Raw genomic sequence first — 17,884 nt, 5'->3', positions numbered from 1 at the left:
GAACAAGTACAAACCTACTAACTCCCTTTCCAGTGGCTAACACAACATAAGTGGTCCACAATTCAGTTTTCATTTTGTCATCATATCAAGAACAGGATCTCTTTCTGTCAATGGTATATTACCACAGAGATCTCTTCCTTTGTAGAGAGAGTACCATTCCAGCCATGACCCTACACATTTGTTCTTTAAATTCTCTATATATTTTCTAGAGAAGATAGCCACATTTGACCTAACATCCTGACTGACAGATGAAAGAGCTTATGGACTAAGAATCCACTCATTTTGTCATTTTCATATCTGTTCTTTTCCTAATTATTAACCAACCCTGTTTCTAACAGATTTTTTTTCTAGAGAATACTGTAGAAATATAGAACTATTAAGACAGGTGGTCTTGTAACCTAGAGGTCAGACAGGTGAACTGACATAGCATTTTTAAATATGTTGCTCTGTCAAGATGATTGACAGTTCTTCTGTTATGTGCATAAAATCACATATTGTTATGCATGCTAACTTAGTTGTCAAGAGCAGTTTTGCCATTCTGTTTAGCCTTGTGTCACATAAGATTCCTTTAAGCAACTAAAAAAACAGCCATAATCCATTTGATTTTCTGTCTTCCCATGAGGAAAACTTTTGACAGATGATAAATAGCAACTGCTGACAATCATCAATGTGAAGCTATCATTCTTTTACATTAAATACAAAAACAGAGTTGTAAAGTCACTAGGGATAAGACTTTTGACACATAAGAGACAAATATATAATCCTCAGAACTAAATCACTGTTGGGATCTAAGCAAGTACAACAAAGCACAGCTGCTTTTAGAATCTCACAAAGTCAAACTAAAGCTAACTTTGATATCTGGAACCTTATGCATGTTCCATTCCAGAGTACCATGCTGTTAAACCATAAGCTACTGTTAAACATGCAAACATCAGTGAATGAATGTGCACAAAATAGAAAGACACTTTACCATGCTGTCGTCTTTAATTAGGACAAAAAGGGACCAACACCAGGATAAAGACTATGCTGAACAAGAAAGCATGGCCCACCTCCCTTTTATGGTAAAATTCTCTACAGCTTAAGTGTTCTGTTATCTTCTATTTCATACCAATAGTTCCACCCATTTATTTTAAATATTAGCAATAAAATGGAAATACAAATGAACAAGATGACACAGTATGTTGTACAAGCTTGCAATTTTGAAGAAATCACATAAGCTAAATTATGATCGTGAGTCTTCTGGGAGATGATAAATAAAAGAGTCAGTTAATCAAGGTAACAGTACTTGTGGTCTTACATCTCTCCTGCTGAAAACTGTAGTGTGTGATCCCTTAACAAGCTTATCCTTATATGAGAAAAGGGCAACAATTCTGGAAAAAAAAGAAAAGAAAAAAACATACATGTGAGATTTTAATATATAATATTCACAACACCAGTCTTATTTGATACTGTGCTTATTTATAATGTATACAGTACAGAACCCATTCTGTTTAACTGCAACAATTCCTTCAATTGTAGAAATTACTAGGTGAAATTCAATTGCTTGTTCCATGCACAAGATCAGATTTCATGCAGTGGTTTTTAGACTCTGGGTCACAGCTTGTAAGGGCAAGCTACTAGCTGGCTGTGATACTTTGTTTACTTGTGCTTCCATAGGTACAAGTGATCGCAGCTCATGTTGGTTGTGGATCACTATTCCCGGTCAATGGGAGTTGCAGGAAACAGTGTACCACTCTGCACCGCTTCCTGCAGCTCCCATCGGCCAGGAATGGTAATCCATGGCCAATGGGAGCTGTGATGGACTGTCCCACAAGAGGTGCAAGTATACAAACCATGTCATGGCCAGCTAGTGGCTGCCCTTATGAGTTGCCACCTAGAGTTTGAAACCCTCTGGATCATAATGGTCCTTTCTCTTTTAAAAACCTGTCAATAGACACAAATTATAATTGCTTCTTGAAATGTGCTACATTTTTGTGAGTCTCTGATTTTTAGTTAGGAATTCTTACATTAAGCCAAAAGACAAGGAAGATGATACATGGTATCTTTTGCATCTAAGACTATTGTTATACTTTGAGTTAATAGTATGATTCCCTGCTCAAGACACAGCCACTCTAGAATGCGAAAAATAAAGAGTACCTGGGACAGCTTGAGCAGCAGGATAGGGTAACTGCTCTGAGCCCATGCCTAGTGTCTCACATGGGTACATACACAGGGCAGCCAGCCCCTCCTGAAACCTGCACTGTCACTGCTATGTACTATTTTTAGCGTCCTAACATGATAAGAGCTTGTGCAGGTGTGTCTCTTCAAGATGAAAATCACATCCCAGGGTCGAAGTGTAGATACATCTTGAAATTCAAAGTGTTTACATTAGTGTTACATTGTGTCTTAGTGCCACAGACTTGAAATAAACAGAAGGAATAATCCATGATATATGGAATATTAGTGGGAGTACCCAAGTGTAACGAACCATAGAGAAGCTGCATTTCCAGCTTGTAAAGTCTCAGTTACATCTCCCATATAATAAACAGATCATCCATCATCAAATACAGTTTCCACTCTTTAATCCTCATTTGAAACTGGTCATTTACATTTGAGAGAGCTTGGCATGCTAAGGGCATTTTGTTCTTCTCCCTGTCACTATCTCTAGCAGATCTTATGTCAAACAGGCAGAGCAAATTCTTAGGAGAATGTAGGACATTAGGGTTGCCAGGCATCCAGTTTTCAACAGGAATACCCAGTCAAAAAGAGTCTCTGGCAGCTCAAGTTTGCACCACTGACTTGGCCATTAAAAGTCTGGTCGGCAGTGCTGCAGGAGCAGAGACTAAGGCAACCTTCCTACCTGTCTTGTCTCTGCACAGTTCCTAGAAGCAGCCACTAGGTCTTTGTGGTTCCTAAGTGAATGGTTAGTCAGGGAAGCACCACACGTTGCCCATACCATGAGCGATGCCTCTGTACTTCCCATTGGCCGAGAACTATGTCCAATGAGAGCTCTGGGGGTGGCGCCTGTGAGTATGAGGGCAACGTAGAGAGCCTCCCTAGCTACATGTGCTCCTACAGGCTGCAGGGACCTGATGACTGCTTCCTGAGAACCATGGTAAGCACTTCCAGGATCCCACATCCTGAAACCCCTCTCATACTACTCCCCCACGCACCTGTCCAGTGTCCCCTCTTGAACCCAAATTCTTTACCAGAGCCCACAGCTTGCTCTTCCAACACCTAACTACCCATCCCAACACCTAACCCCCCCATCCCAAACTCCCTCTTCAGAACCTGCACCCCAAACATCTCATCCCTGGTCCCACCCCAGAGCCTGCACACTGCCCCAGCCTGGATTTTCTTTCTCCACTCCAAAAGCCCACACCCTCAGCTGGAGCTCTGACCTCTCTTCAGAACTCCAACCCTCTGCCCCAGCCCAGGGAGGGAGTTGGAGAATGAGCAAAGGGGGGATTGGGTGGGAAAGGGGGGAGGGCCTTGGAGAAGGGCATGGCCGTGTTACTTGGTTTTGTGTGATTAGAAAGATGGCAACTCTACTGTGCTGTGAAGACTCTCACTGTTATTAAAGAGTCATTTGGAATGCTGTCTGAAAGCGTAAGGAAAACTTTGCAAGGTCTTCCTAAACCAGCTAAATATGAATCCTGCTCATCATTCTCTCAAGAGTAGTCCTACTATAGGCAGTGTCCTAAGTCCCAGTATCAATAGAAAGAGAACAACCTAGAATGTATAAGGTCAAGTCTGTGGGGGAAGTAATTGTGGCACTTACATTACTCCATACCACTTTCACTTGCATGCTGAGTGACAGTAACACCTTTGTGTAAGATAATAAAAGAAAAATGTCTGTTAAGGAGACATCAGTGGATGCACAAACTTCAGCTTTCTGTAAGTGTTTCTTTTTTTTTAATATATGCAGCCTTTTTTTTAATATATGCGGCATTTTCTTTGACCCAGTCACCAAAGTGGTTGTGAGGAAACCAAACACATGCGTGGTTGCCATTTTATTTCTTTGCTCTATAAGAATTGGACTTTGAGGAGTGACACCACAATTCCATTCAATCAGCATTAGACAACACTGTGCAGTCATTAAAGGAAATGCCACTTTTGCCAGGGGAAATTAATCCTAGTAATGTAAATCAAGATGGCAGCATGTAAATACAATAACACTGATGTGAGTATAGTGAGTAAGTGATCTCAACTCATGTTATCTGCCTCGTTTCTATGGAAACAACAATTATGACACAGCCAGAGGAATTTATACTATTCCCTTTTAGAAAATGTGCTGGTTGTTCTTTCTGGCATACAAGAAAGTCAGCATACCTCTGCTACTTGCAAATAGCCAAATGGTGCTTTGTTCACAAGTACTTAAGAACTAACATATCTGTTGAGTGAACTCTCATTTCTTTATATATTATGTATTCATTCTTTAAGGTCTCCAATTAATTTTCAGTGTTTTCCAACTCCATTTAACTGCTGTAAGTAAGAATTAGCAGACCTGATACAGAGAGGAGCTGAGTTCTCATAATTTTCTAAAGAAGTCAGAAGTAACTAGGTGCTGCAGGAGATCAGATACTCTCAAAATCAGGTCCTATCCATCTAACATAACACATCCAAAAACAATTACCCAAAATAAAAAGACAACTCCTTTGATTGGACCCCTGAACATTAGCACACAAGTGCTATCAGGGTTTTTCCAGTGTTACATTAATCCCTCAGAAAAGAAAAAAATTATAATGTAATCACTTTAGTTCTTAGGAATCCTAGCCAAAATCAGGATCACCTCTGCAGTGGGAACGCTACAGATATATGCTGAGAGACATTCCTGATTGAAATGGCTTACAGGTTACATAGAAAAGACAGATAAGGAAGGAGAAAAAGGAAGTAGCTGCTAACTACCAGCTGAGATGTGGTATTTATCCCAAACAAGACTGGGGAGCTGAGATGGCTAGGGAGGCCAATTAACTCCATGAGCTGCACCTGGAGGAGGTGCAATGGATTGTTTGGGAACAGACTGAGCAGGTAGGACATTTCTAACATCAGAGAGCAGATAGCAGAATGGGGCTGTAGAGAAGTAGGAGATAGTCACTCTCTAAGAGGAAGGAGTTGGGAGGCTAATGAATACAGAGATGGGGGAAGCTGCGAAGGTAGGAGATGACTCAGAGGAAAACAGAAGGTAGAACAATACAGGCCTTTGCTGCTGATTAGAAGACCCCTGAGCTAGAACCTGGAGTAGAGGATGGGCCTGGGTTCATATACCAGCCACTGGGGATATAGCACAGGCCAAGCAGAACACAGCTTGTCTAATAAAGACTTTGTTCTATCACCCCTGAAGGGAAAAGCACATAGTGTCCCGGTTGGAGTTCCTAGAATAAGAGGGACTGCAGGGTGAGAGACAGGTTGGGTGAAAATAACCTCAGAGAAGGGTGCAGCATTTGTCAGAGCTAAGCCCTGAGAGGAATTGCCACTGGCAATGAGTGCATTGTGTCATACCAAGCATTTGCTATATTAATTGATTGTAAGAGTTGCAAGTGCTACCTCCTCTTCTGAGCAGGAAAGACAAGAAAGGGATTCTATTATGAACAGAAGATGCACTTTCAAAAAGCAAGGGCTGTTTCTTCTGGTGCCGTCAGTATAGAAATCTATCAGGAAAGTTCCTAGCTGCCTCTATCTATACCATATAGAAACACATTTTATTTTCAATGAGATTGAGACAAACAACCTGATCAGCAAACTAGCTGGTTCTCCCTCAGGAGCCAATGCATAGAATCTAAGAGTCTGGGATTGTCTTGGAGCTTCAGGGGGTAGCTGAGTTAGTCTGTTACAGGAAAAAAAACAGCAAGCAAATGGTCTGGTTGCACTTTATAGACTAACAAAACATGTAGATGGTCTCACGAGCTTTTGTGGGCACAGCCCACTTCTTCAGATGACTGGTCATCTGAAGAAGTAGGCTGTGCCCACAAAAGCTCGTGAGACCATCTACATGTTTTATTAGTCTATAAAGTGCTACCAGACTATTTGCTTGCTGGGCTTGTCTTGGGCTACTTTGGTAGCAGGGTATTGTTCCCAGTGTGGTTCAGGGCTTTCCACGTAGGAGTAGTAGATAGTCAGTTGAATGAAACTACAGGCAGTCCCCGGGTTACATGGATCCGACTTACATCGGATCCCTACTTACAAACGGGGTGAGGCAACCCCGCACTAGCTGCTTCCGCACAGCAGACCAGGGAGACGCGAAGCTAGCGCCCCCCTCAGCAGATCAGGGAGATGAGGAGCGGCTTTTCTCAGCAGACACCTCAGCTTGAGAATAAAGGAGTGAGGGAAGTGAGGTGTGGGAGAATAAAACTGAGCTCTGGAGAAATGTTTGGTTAGAGTTTCCCCTACAATATGTACCAGTTCCGACTTGCATACAAATTCAACTTAAGAACAAACCTACAGTCCCTATCTTGTATGTAACCCGGGGACTGCCTGTATTTGCATAAGAACAGTTATCGTGAAATAGCCCAACCTAGGTTACCTGCTGGTTCTGTCTAACATCACCTCTGCTGACACCAGGTGACAAGTTGCTTTGCAGAATTTGTTCAGTAAGCTATAAAACATGGCACATCTGTTCCTAATTGAAGATGTGTTTAATCCACCAAGCTACCATCTAAGCCTAAGGCAATCTGTTAAGACAGTTCCCCTAAAGCCGTGGTCACCAACCAGTAAATTGGGATCTACCAGTTAATCTTGGAGCTTCTGACAGGTGATCTTGACTGGTTTGGCTGGGAGGCTATCAAGTGCCAGCATTTCAGCTGTCCCTCTGCCTCCTGCTCTCCTGCCCAGAGCTGCCCCCTAGGAGCTTCCCTCCTGTGCAGAGTGGGGGAGATAGAGGCAGGGGGGCATCGGTGTCACTCTGCCCCCTCCCCTATACCCCATCTTCAGAGAGTGAGGCAGGTGGGGCCTCAGCAAAGGGGTGGAGCAGGCATATTTGGGTTTGAGGTAGATCCTGGACTGACTTAAATTCAAAAAGTGATCTTGTGCTTAAAAAGGTTGGAGACCACTGCCCTAAAGAAACTAAACAAAGTCTACAGGTGCCATACTCAGTGACAAGAATAAGTTTCAACTCTAGTCAATGTCTAGTGACAAATTCAACAATCAAGGCCCCCTAGTTTTGACTTTCCATATCTCTCTGAGTAAAGCTCAGTAGCTTCAGATGTGGAGTGATCAGATGCACTGCTAAAAGAGAGCGCAATACTCCAGATGTAGCCTCACCAGTGCTGAAGGGAGTGGAATGACTTCCCAAAATCAGCTGGCAATGCTGTACTAATGCAGCCCAATATGCTGTTAGGTTGGCAACAAGGGCATGTTGACTCACATCCAGGTTCTTGTCCACTGTAATCCCCAGGTCTTTTTCTGAAGAACTGCCACTTACCCAGTTGGTCCCCAGATGTAGCAGTGCATGGGATTCTTCTGTACTAAGTGTTGAAGCACTTGTCTTTGTTGGACTCTGACTTCTTTTGGTCCAGTCCTCCAATTTTACTAAGTCACTCTAGATCTTATCCCTACCCTTTGGCCTACCTACCTCTTCCCCCAGTTTAGTATCTTCCACAAACTTGATGAGAGTGCAGTCTCTTCTAAACAGAAAAGATTGAAGGAGATTCAACCTATGTGATCAGAGCTGTAGCTTACCTACAGCATTCACTGGGGTGATAAAAGCTGTTTTCTTCAAATCTTGCTTAGTCTGAAAGTTTAGTATTTAGATTGATTGATTGATTAGTTTTCACTGACATTTTGTGCCTACCACTCCTACTCACTTACATTTATTTTAATTTTTTATCTTTACCAGTGAGTTTGTCTAAAGTGCTTGGGGAGTCTGCTCAGAATACAAGGCAGGTGCATGCCCACTATTCTTTGACAAAGAGACAAACTAATTAATGAACTTGCATTGTTCATGAGAAGGTCTAGACTAGTGTGTGGCTGTACATTTTGGTGGCATCTCTTTCTGTATAGTTCATGTGTAGCTCAGAGAGTATTCCTGCAATTTAGCTGGCTGTGTCATTGAATGATGGTGGCTAAGTGGTAACAGCACCTAGTCGGATTTGTTATTTGTCACTAACAAAGCATCATGAGAGAGCCCAGACTGGAGAGTTAAGGGGACACAGTGATCCTAAAATTCCACGTTGCACCCAAGGGATTCTATCACAACATACTGCACCATATTAAAAATGTGCTCCTGCCTACCATATTGTATCAAGAAAGCAGTACTGAGTTAGTTATTAAAATATCAAATTTTATTTTGTTTAAAGAAGAAAGAAGCATTAATCATTACAAGTATTATTCCATATCAAAATGTATTATTTATACAGTGAGTATCAATGTATACATTAAGAATGGATAAACTTACTCTTTTCAAGTGAACCTAAGAACACTATTGCGCTGCTGCTTCTTGGTCACAATTTTATTCTGAAAATGGGATTCTGTGTCCCAAAGAGACCTATAGACCTATCACCATGTCTCTCTAGTATATTCAAAGTCTTCAAGGACTTGAAGTTTGTCAGAGATGGAGCTTCATCAAAATCATCTTTATTGTCTTGATTAGCTTCTTGATTATGTTATGTTTCATCAACACAAGCACATTTCTGTGGCCTTGTAAGTTTCAGCACTCAATAATTCCTCACTAGTTCACTCTCCAAAATATGAGCAAATCCTCGTGAACAACAGTTACTAAGTCCTCTTTTTCCATGTTGACTGGAAGTGGAACATCAATCAGGGGTGAACACAACTCCTCATCCAGCAAAACCTTTTAGTAGCACCCGCTTTCCTTTCTGAAACAGTTGGAAATTGTTAGATTTACATCTTGCCATGCCTCAGCAACAATGCAAATGCAGTCTAGCAAAATTACAGTTTTCAGAACTATCTGAATGTCTTCATTAGGGTCCTCATCAACAATAATGCTTTGGTATTTTTGACTGATAATGTCTCTTCATGTTCTTAATCATACCTTGATTCATAGGTTGCATCAAAGAGGTAGTCTTAGGAGGGTAAGAATTGTAGCTGAATACTAGTGAGAACTACTCCTCTGGAGGAGGGGGGGGAGATGATGTGAAGCTGTTATCCCATAAGAGGTATATCTTACAGCTTTGCAACCAAAGCTGATGTTCCCAATTTTTTAGCTAGTTGATGAAAATCTCACCTGTCATCCAGAAATTTGCTGAACTGATTGCTAATTGAGGGAAGTTTACTGAAATTCTTCAGAAAGCATCGGGGTCATTTTAACTTCCCAATCATTGAACAGCTGGTGTTTGTCATTCCCATCCATTTTGGCACAGATGAGCACAGATACCCTGTCCTATGAAGCTTTCCCTCCTTCTAGATTTTCATTTTTTTCCCACTAAATGTCACAAAGCTCTTTTTGATAAAGTCCTGTTTTATCTGCATTGTGGATGTCAGCTGGGGGAAATTGTTTAAGAATGTGAGGAGGTTTTTTGTACTGCCACTGCTTAGCTGCTAATTTTCCCTCTGACTGTTTTTTATCATGCTCTTTTTTGGTAAGTGACATTGAAGCATTTTTTCCACCTGGTAAACTACCCCTCACTTACCTTAAAGTTGTTCAAGCCATGTAAAGTGGCAAATAGAAGGATTTTTTCCTTAAGTTTGTGTCCAGCAAGCCGTGCTCTCTGTGCCCTCTTCTCTATGAATCATAAAGAGAGCCCCGGTAGACATCAGGGCTTTTCCTTCATGACCATGGTTATGGCAGCTTTTTAGCTGTCCATCTTCATATTCATATCTTCATATTTAGCCAAAAGTTTCTCCCTTTGCAGCCTGTGCAATCCCCATTTGGTTCTGAGTAGCCTCCAGAGTTTCTCAGATAACCCCTGTACTTTTTCTTTCACTGAGGCTATGTCTACACTAGCCCCCTAGTTCAAACTAGGGTGGCTAATATAAGCATTCGAACTTGCAAATGAAGCCCGGGATTTAAATATCCCAGGCTTCATTTGCATGTTCCCGGATGGGCGCCATTTTTAAATCCCCTTAGTTCAAACTGACTGCCCACAGCTACACGCGGCAGTCAGAAGTTAATCCGAACTAAGGACTTAGTTCGGATTAACTGTTACACTGCATTGCAGGAGGAGCTGCACATCCACCACTCCAGCTGAGGTCAGTGCATAATCTTGGCCAGGGGTTCTCAAACTTCTTTGTACCATAACCCCTTTCTGACAATAAAATGTACTACATGACCCCAGGAGGGGACACTAATTCATGAACCTGTCCTGGGTCAAGGGGCCTAAGATTGTGGGCTTTGGCTTTCACCCTGGGTAGTGGAGGCCTAGGCTTTGGGCCCAGGCCCCAGCAAGTCTGAATCAGCCTTAGCAACCCCATAAATATGGGGCTGTAACCCACTTTGGAGTAGTTTGAAGACCCTTGTTGTAGGCAATTGGTCTTTCACCAAATCAAGACCATAGAACTTCAGAGTTGTAAACAGGAGTTGCAGCTCTGTACATTTTACCACACAAACATATTGGGGGGATAGGAGAAAAATAAAGAGAATAGACCTTTATTTTTACATCATAGTTCAGTTGGACTGTTTCTAGAGGAATGAAAATAAGTAAAAGAAAGAATGTTCCATGGATGATAAATATTTAATTAAGAAAATATTCCCTCCCTATTGCTTTGTTTTTCTGGCTCTCATGTATTCTCCAATTTCTCACTGTTCACTACCTTCTTTTTTCAACTTTCCTTTTTTCTTGTTTGTTACTGTGTTTCTGTAGGCTTCCCCCAGGCTACTCTCCATTTCTCTAGACATTCTGTTACCTTTCATTTTTGTCCTTTTTTATTTGTTTACCCTTTCTTTTTATATTCTGCATTTATTTCACTTTATCTTCTCTGATTTTGTTCAGTTTCTTTGATTTCTGCTGCTTATTTGCCTTAATTTTACCTTGCTTCTTTACAGTCTCTTTACATTCAATGTTCTCACAGAGTTTCTGCTGGCTCATTGTGCTAAACATCAATCAGACAGTGAGTTTGTGAACCCATAACCTTTTCTGCATATCTGACACAATTCAGAAAGGCATCACTAACACAGGACTATTTATCAAATCTTCAAGTGTTAATTTTAACTGTTTATTGTATACATCTTTTCAGAATTACAGTACTGTGTACAAATCTGCTGTATGTACACTCTATGACTGCTCAGTATGTTCCTGTACATTATATGACTTATCACCCTGTTCCTGTCCACCTAAGGTTAGAAAAATAACTTTACATTTAGCTGTCCATTTTACTTTAAAGTTGTTAACCTTATAAATTCTGTAATAGGACTATCCAAGAACTTAATGGAAAACACATGTGACCTCTCAGGTCTTCCATTAATTGCTTTAATTTCTCTGAATTTTTAAAATATATTTCTGTCAATTTTCAAATTTTTCCAGTCTGAATGTAAAAAGGAGAAGATCTAAATATATCTAGTGTTGACTTGCTATTGGGTATGTTGTTTTTAAGGGCTTGACTATTCAAATAATTTATCTATATCAAACTGGGACATGATTCTACCCTGAATTAGCCTCCTGTGCACTAACGATGTATGTGGTTCCTGCTGATGCACACTAACAGTTCCTTAGTGTGCTTTGATCTATTTGCCTTGAAACAGGAATAGATGAAAGAGGGATTTTAGCCACCCAATTCCTCTTGATATCAGTGAGAACTGAGTGGCACAATTGTGTTCAGCCCTTTTAAAATCTAATAGTTACAACTTTAATCTCAAATCTCTGATGTTAATGGGATGTTTGCCTGTTTAAGGATTGCAGGATCAGTCTCTACATGAATCCAGCATGCTTTTAAGCACCTAGAGTAAACAGTGGCACGGCAGTTTGCCTTGGCAAAGTATTTTATTGTCTAATTGACCTCGCTGTTTGTGTTTCTTAATATCTAATTTAACATTTTGTCTTAATTCAATATCAGGCTGTCATCAATCCATGCCCTTCCTTTCAGGATGAAATACAGCTCTGTGATTATTAGTAAATCATCTAAGCTGGAAATGTTGAAGCTGGCTAATCATTCTTCAAAATGAATAAATCATCTTCTCAAACTGCCCATCTATTGCATTTTATTTCAATCTCAGCAGTGTCCTTTCTGCACTATAAAGTGGTGATCAGAATTGCACACAATATCCCACATATGGCCTCACCATCCTTTCATGCAGTGCCAGAATGCCTACCATTGATAAAATATAATTCTCTCTTTTTCCCTTTCCCTCCACTCCCACATCCAATTTCCTGCCCCCAAACCTTTGTTCATCTCTTTATAGCTGCCAAATATTGTACATGATCGTTTTAAATATTTTCCACATTCATATCTCTACTTCCATTTCCTGGTCTCTGTTCTGTATTTTGCTTTAATTTAGACTTTAGTCTCCATGCTTACTTTTGGTCCCTAGTCTCATTACCTTTTGCTTCTTTACATGGAACTGCATAAACTACTTAGCATCCCATAAGCCTAATTCTGTCCAAATCATTATGACTTTGTTTGCTCTGTTCCTCTGTATTTACTACTTCTCAGCTCTGTCTCATCAGCAGATTTAGCCACTTTTGAAAGGATGCCCTTCCCACAAGGTCATTTCCCTCCAAGTTTGGTTACAGTGATCCGTGTGTGAACACTTGCTGTATCTTGCTTGTTATGTGGAGTCACTCCTGGGCGGTAGAGCCCCAGATAGGTCAAGGTAGAGGTAGATGTCCAGGATAAACGCACAATATGAAAACCCTGGTTATAGGGTCTGTGGGCTATTACATTGTACATGGAAGACATGGATTCCTCTTCCAGCCACTAGGAAGTTGTGCAGAGAGCTGGTCTGGCAAGATTTTTGGAACTCCAGAAAGGGGGATTATAGAGTGGGGGTAGTTCTACTTTGCCCATGGGCTGAGTCACAAAGAGACAGCACCCTGAATACTGGAAGCTGAGAGGGGCTGTGGAACAAAAGGGGACCCTAGACTTGACAAAAGCTGATCCCCTGAGCCAGCTATACAGGATGCCCCCAGCAGTGAGTAAACCCCCATTTTGGGTCTGTTGTACCCATTGGAGATTAGTCTCCATCACTGAGGCTTTGGGGTGGGTTAGGGACAGATTCTCCTCTGACTTGTATCATCTTACAAAGCGGTAACTCCTCTGAGTTCAGTGGAGTAACTGCCAACATTCATTACGGTAAGTAGGAGAATTAGGAAGCTAGAAATCACCAGTGAATGTGGTTTACATATGTCTATTTATACACATATATGTTGTGAAACAAGCAGACATGCAAAGAGACAGTATGGCTATTGAGGGGCAGCATTAGGTTCATTTAGCTGAAGGCAAAATGAATTCTTTGTCTAAGTATTCCCAAAAGAAGGGGAAGGCAACATTCCAGAGACAGCAATACATTCTCCTTGGGGGAAAGTGAAATGTTAAAAGGTTTTACCATCATACTAGAGCTGATAATTAGGCAATTATTATTATTAACTTTGACAAAGCACCAGGCTTAAATGCATTACATACCAGAATTCTGAAGGAAATGTCAAGGGAAATGGTACAGTCTTTGGTGTATATTTCTGAGAGCTCATTGAGGACAAGTTATTACCAAAGGACTAGAGGGTGTGAATGTAATTCAAATGTTTGAGAAAGGAACATGGAAAGATCTTGGAAGGACGGACCATTAAGCTTGGCTTGAGCGTAGAAGTACGTATAGTTAAAACACTGATAAGACACACCTTTGCAGTCCATTTAGAATGGCATAACTTTGCAATCTATGCTGATTTTGCACAGATTCATAAACACAACATTATCCTTGTTTACTAGGGCTGAATTCTTCAAGTTGCTGTAGGATTTTGGGAAACATTTAAAACTGAGGGCATGGCCACACTGGGGAGTTATTTTGAAATAACTCCCCTTATGTTGAAATAACAAGGCAAGTGTCCACACTACCAAGCCTGTTATTTTGAAATAATTGGCTTGTTATTTCGAAATAACTCCTGTTTGTAAAGAGGAATAAGCTTATTTCAAAATAGTTATTTCAGGAGTTATTATTTTGAAATAAATAACCCGGTAGTATAGACATAGACTGAGGGTACATCTATACAGCAGTGTTATTTCAAAATAACATAGTCCCCGTCTACATTACAAGCAGTTATTTCGACATAATGTCAAAATAATAACATCAAGGGCTTCTTACTCTGGCTCCTGTAACTCTCACTTTACAAGGAGTAAGGGAAGTCAGAGGAAGAGTGCTCTTTCTAAGACTTCCTGCTGTGTAGACAGTACCAAAAGCTGAAATAAGTTATTTTGACTTAAGCTAAGTAATTGTCGTAGCTCAAGTTGCATAGTTTATTTTGGCTTTAGCTCTGCTGTGTAGACATACCCTGAGTGGGGCTCTTGTCAAAGCTTCTATGATGTGGAACTAGGTGCCTGAACAGAGGCACAAACCCCCTTTCACTTTCCTGTCAGGCATGCCTAGGTCAGGATTGTGGGTGGTGCTGGAAAAACATGCTCAATGGGGCTGTAACTCAGTCGTACAAGAAAGTAGGTAGGGATGAAGAGAAGTGAAAGTAAAGAAGGGTAGGGAGGGAGCAAAGTCATGGTTTAATCCCTACTTTGTCAGCCAGCAAAACTAGCAATCCGTGAGGAAAGGAGTGGGCTGACACATCATACTCTCTTCCCCACTATACTATCTTCCATCACCTTGTGTAAAAGAGGAAGTCAGGGAAAATTTAGTCAAAACTTGTCTCTCTTTGTTTTAAACCCAGTCTGTGCTCAAACAAAACTCCTAGCCTAACGAGGTCACCGTTAAGCACTTGGTTGCATGTATAGTTCCATTGATTTGATTTACTTAGGCTGAGATACATTAGCACATAGTTATTAGTCTTGCAAAATACAGGGAAACCTTTAGAATAAACTGAAAATTGGCTTAGGCACAGGAAATCTAGAAGAACAGCAATAATCTTAAATTAATTAAGTAGAGATGGGCCCAAGGCCAGTTCCTCACCCATAATTTGTACATCAGGCTAACAATAGCACGTGGGCCTTCTAAAGCACCTTTCATCTGGGCATCTCAAGGTACTTTCCAAAGGTGGATTATTATTGATATTCCAGTTCTGGGAATGCTGCCACCTATATCTGATTTCCCTGTACTGCGGTATTACACTTTTGAAAAGGTATGAGGCTGGGTCTATTCCTGGTTGCCGATACATGGCACTGATTTGATATCAGGTTGAACCGTAAATCCAAATTCATAATCTGGCTCACAGTTCTTTAAATAAGAAGCATGACAATTTAGCATAGAGACTTTAGAGCTTCACCAAAATGTTCTCTTTTATAGGTGAGAGAATCACATTATTGCAGGATTGTCAAGAAAGCAACACACACAAAAATCTTTTCACTTTGAGAATTTTTAAGAAAACAAAATAACTTTCACAGCTGAGGATAATCATTTTTGGGGAATGAGACTAATTTACATGCACAGATTCCTCTACTTAGGCTCACAAAAAAGAGTCATAAGCACTTAAATAGATATGCATATAGGCAATGATCAATTGCATGTTCGCATGGGGGGATTTATATACCTAAGTGTGTGCAGAACTTTCAGGTGCAGTCAGGATGACTGGTGCCTACGGAGGAGATGGTGCAGGAAGGGCCACCCAGAGGAACAGGGAGGGAACATGTGGGAGGCACCCCGTTCAGCAATTAAAATTTTGGCAGGGAGCATAGGGAGGCAATGCAGTACCTAAGGGTACCATGTTTCACACACATTGGGTTATAATCTAAATGCTTACCAAGCATCACTGAATGGGTGCAGTGATGTCCAATATCTCTAGGGTACCCATCTGGGAGTTAGACGACCTGGGTTCAGTTCCCAGTGTACACACACAAGCTATATGTCTGAGTTATTTTATCACTCTGTACCTCGATTTCTGCATATGTAAAATATTTTCCTATCTTTCTTTTTTAAATATTTTGGGCTCAGTGGACAAAAAGCACTTCATACGTGCTTGACATTTCCACTTTTATGTGGTTCATAGATGTAATTAAGGAAGCTGAATTCAACAAATATGACAGACTTCTACAGAGGATCTTCACTTCATATTGTGCTATGTGGTGATTAAAGTGCTGCAAGCAATTTTAAATACAAACACAATATATATATATATATAGAGAGAGAGAGAGCTTTACCAACAGCCTAACCTCATCCTTTGGATAGGTAATGATTGGAACTCTTGATTTCACTGAGATCTGACCCATATTTCAGAAGCTGTATTTACATGATGGTAGCTCTGGCCCCATTAGTTTCTCTTCAGGAGAAAGGTATTTCTATACTGTATTTATTAATTTTTTTAAAGTGTATGTAATATATGTCACCATAGAGATCATGAACATCACATATATATTTACAAAAAAAAAAAAAAACCAACAACCAGACTTAGTGAATAAATCCTGAATTTCTTCTCTTCCAATGAGCTTAATCAACATTATTACTCCTTTTAACTCCTTTACACCTTTCTAATCAACCTCTTCCTGAAAAGATTGGGAGAACTGATAGGCCATTCACCATTCTCTGAAAGTGTAGTTACTCTGGATTTAAAGTAGTATGACCAAGAACAAAATCTGCAGAGCCCAAATCTCGGTTGAACCAAGCGATTGAAGAAGGAAGGGACGTTAGAACTAGCAATATAGATTTTTATCTTGGTGATACCAATTTAAATCCAGACTGACTTTTCTGATTTCAATATAGATTCTAATAAAAGATAATGGGGCTCCACAGTTTGCAAAGACTGGAGCATTAGTTGTCCCATTTCCTGTCATATATTTCACAAGCTTCAGAAGGGTAGACAAGTTAGTCTGTACAGGATAAACTTGAAAAACAACAAATAGTCTGATAGCATTTTAAATACTAACAAAACATGTAGATGGTATCATGAGCGTTTGTGGGCACAGCGGTCATCTGAAGAAGTGGGCAGTGCCTACAAAAGCTCATGATACATATTTCACTGTTCTCCAGTTTTAAAGTCACAGTAAAGTGATACTCCATTCATTTACATTTGTTTTATAGTACTTCATATGGATTTACAGAGTACCATACTGCAGGGTTACAAAGTTCTAATCGTCTTCTTAGATCAGAAGAAAAAAATTATTTGAGTAAAGGCAGAGGATGGCAGTAGATTTGGTATCTTCGCTAATAAATTATGATGACTGAGCAATATTGCTCTACGCAACCTTTAAACTGCAGTGTTGGGAGCTTAATCCTTCACCTTCTGTAGCACTAGTTTAGGCCTTATTTCCAGTTACAAGGCATGAAGAATCTCTTTTTGGCTTCAAATATTTTATTTAAGATGTCTTTAAGTGTGCTGATCACCTACCTCTGTTTCACATATTTTTGTGGGTTTTTTGTAAAATTATCTGATATTTTCATTTAGAATGTTATATATATTAGTGAGATTGAGATGGAAATTCAGATTCTCTTTTTTTCAGGGGAAAAAATAGGGAAACCAAACCCCCTTGCATTTACATGTATGCGTCTGTGCATATACATACACACATGCTCGGGATAGACAAGTCCCTATCTCACCGAAGGTCGATGACCCGACGGCTACTCTCAACCTGGTTTAGCCAGCCTGTCGAAGCTGTTGCCCGGGGTGTGGCCGCTGCACATGCTACAGCTACTAGGAGCCACAGGTGAGAGTTGAGTGACAAGTGGGGACCAAAGGTGGACGAGCTGCCCTAAAAGGACACGACATGCCCGTACATCAGAGGTGCTACCCCTCCCTGAACACCCCATGTGAAGACAGACTCCGGCGGATCGAGCGGATGAGACCTACTAGAATAGGACCAACGGTCATGAAGGTGGTTTCTGCAAGCGATGTGGTACGCTAAGAGCACGGCAAGACATGAAAGATGCCCT

Source organism: Pelodiscus sinensis, chromosome 9 (genome assembly GCF_049634645.1).
Source record: "Pelodiscus sinensis isolate JC-2024 chromosome 9, ASM4963464v1, whole genome shotgun sequence".
Taxonomy (NCBI): Eukaryota; Metazoa; Chordata; order Testudines; family Trionychidae; genus Pelodiscus; species Pelodiscus sinensis.
Note: the sequence above shows the minus strand (reverse complement) of the source record.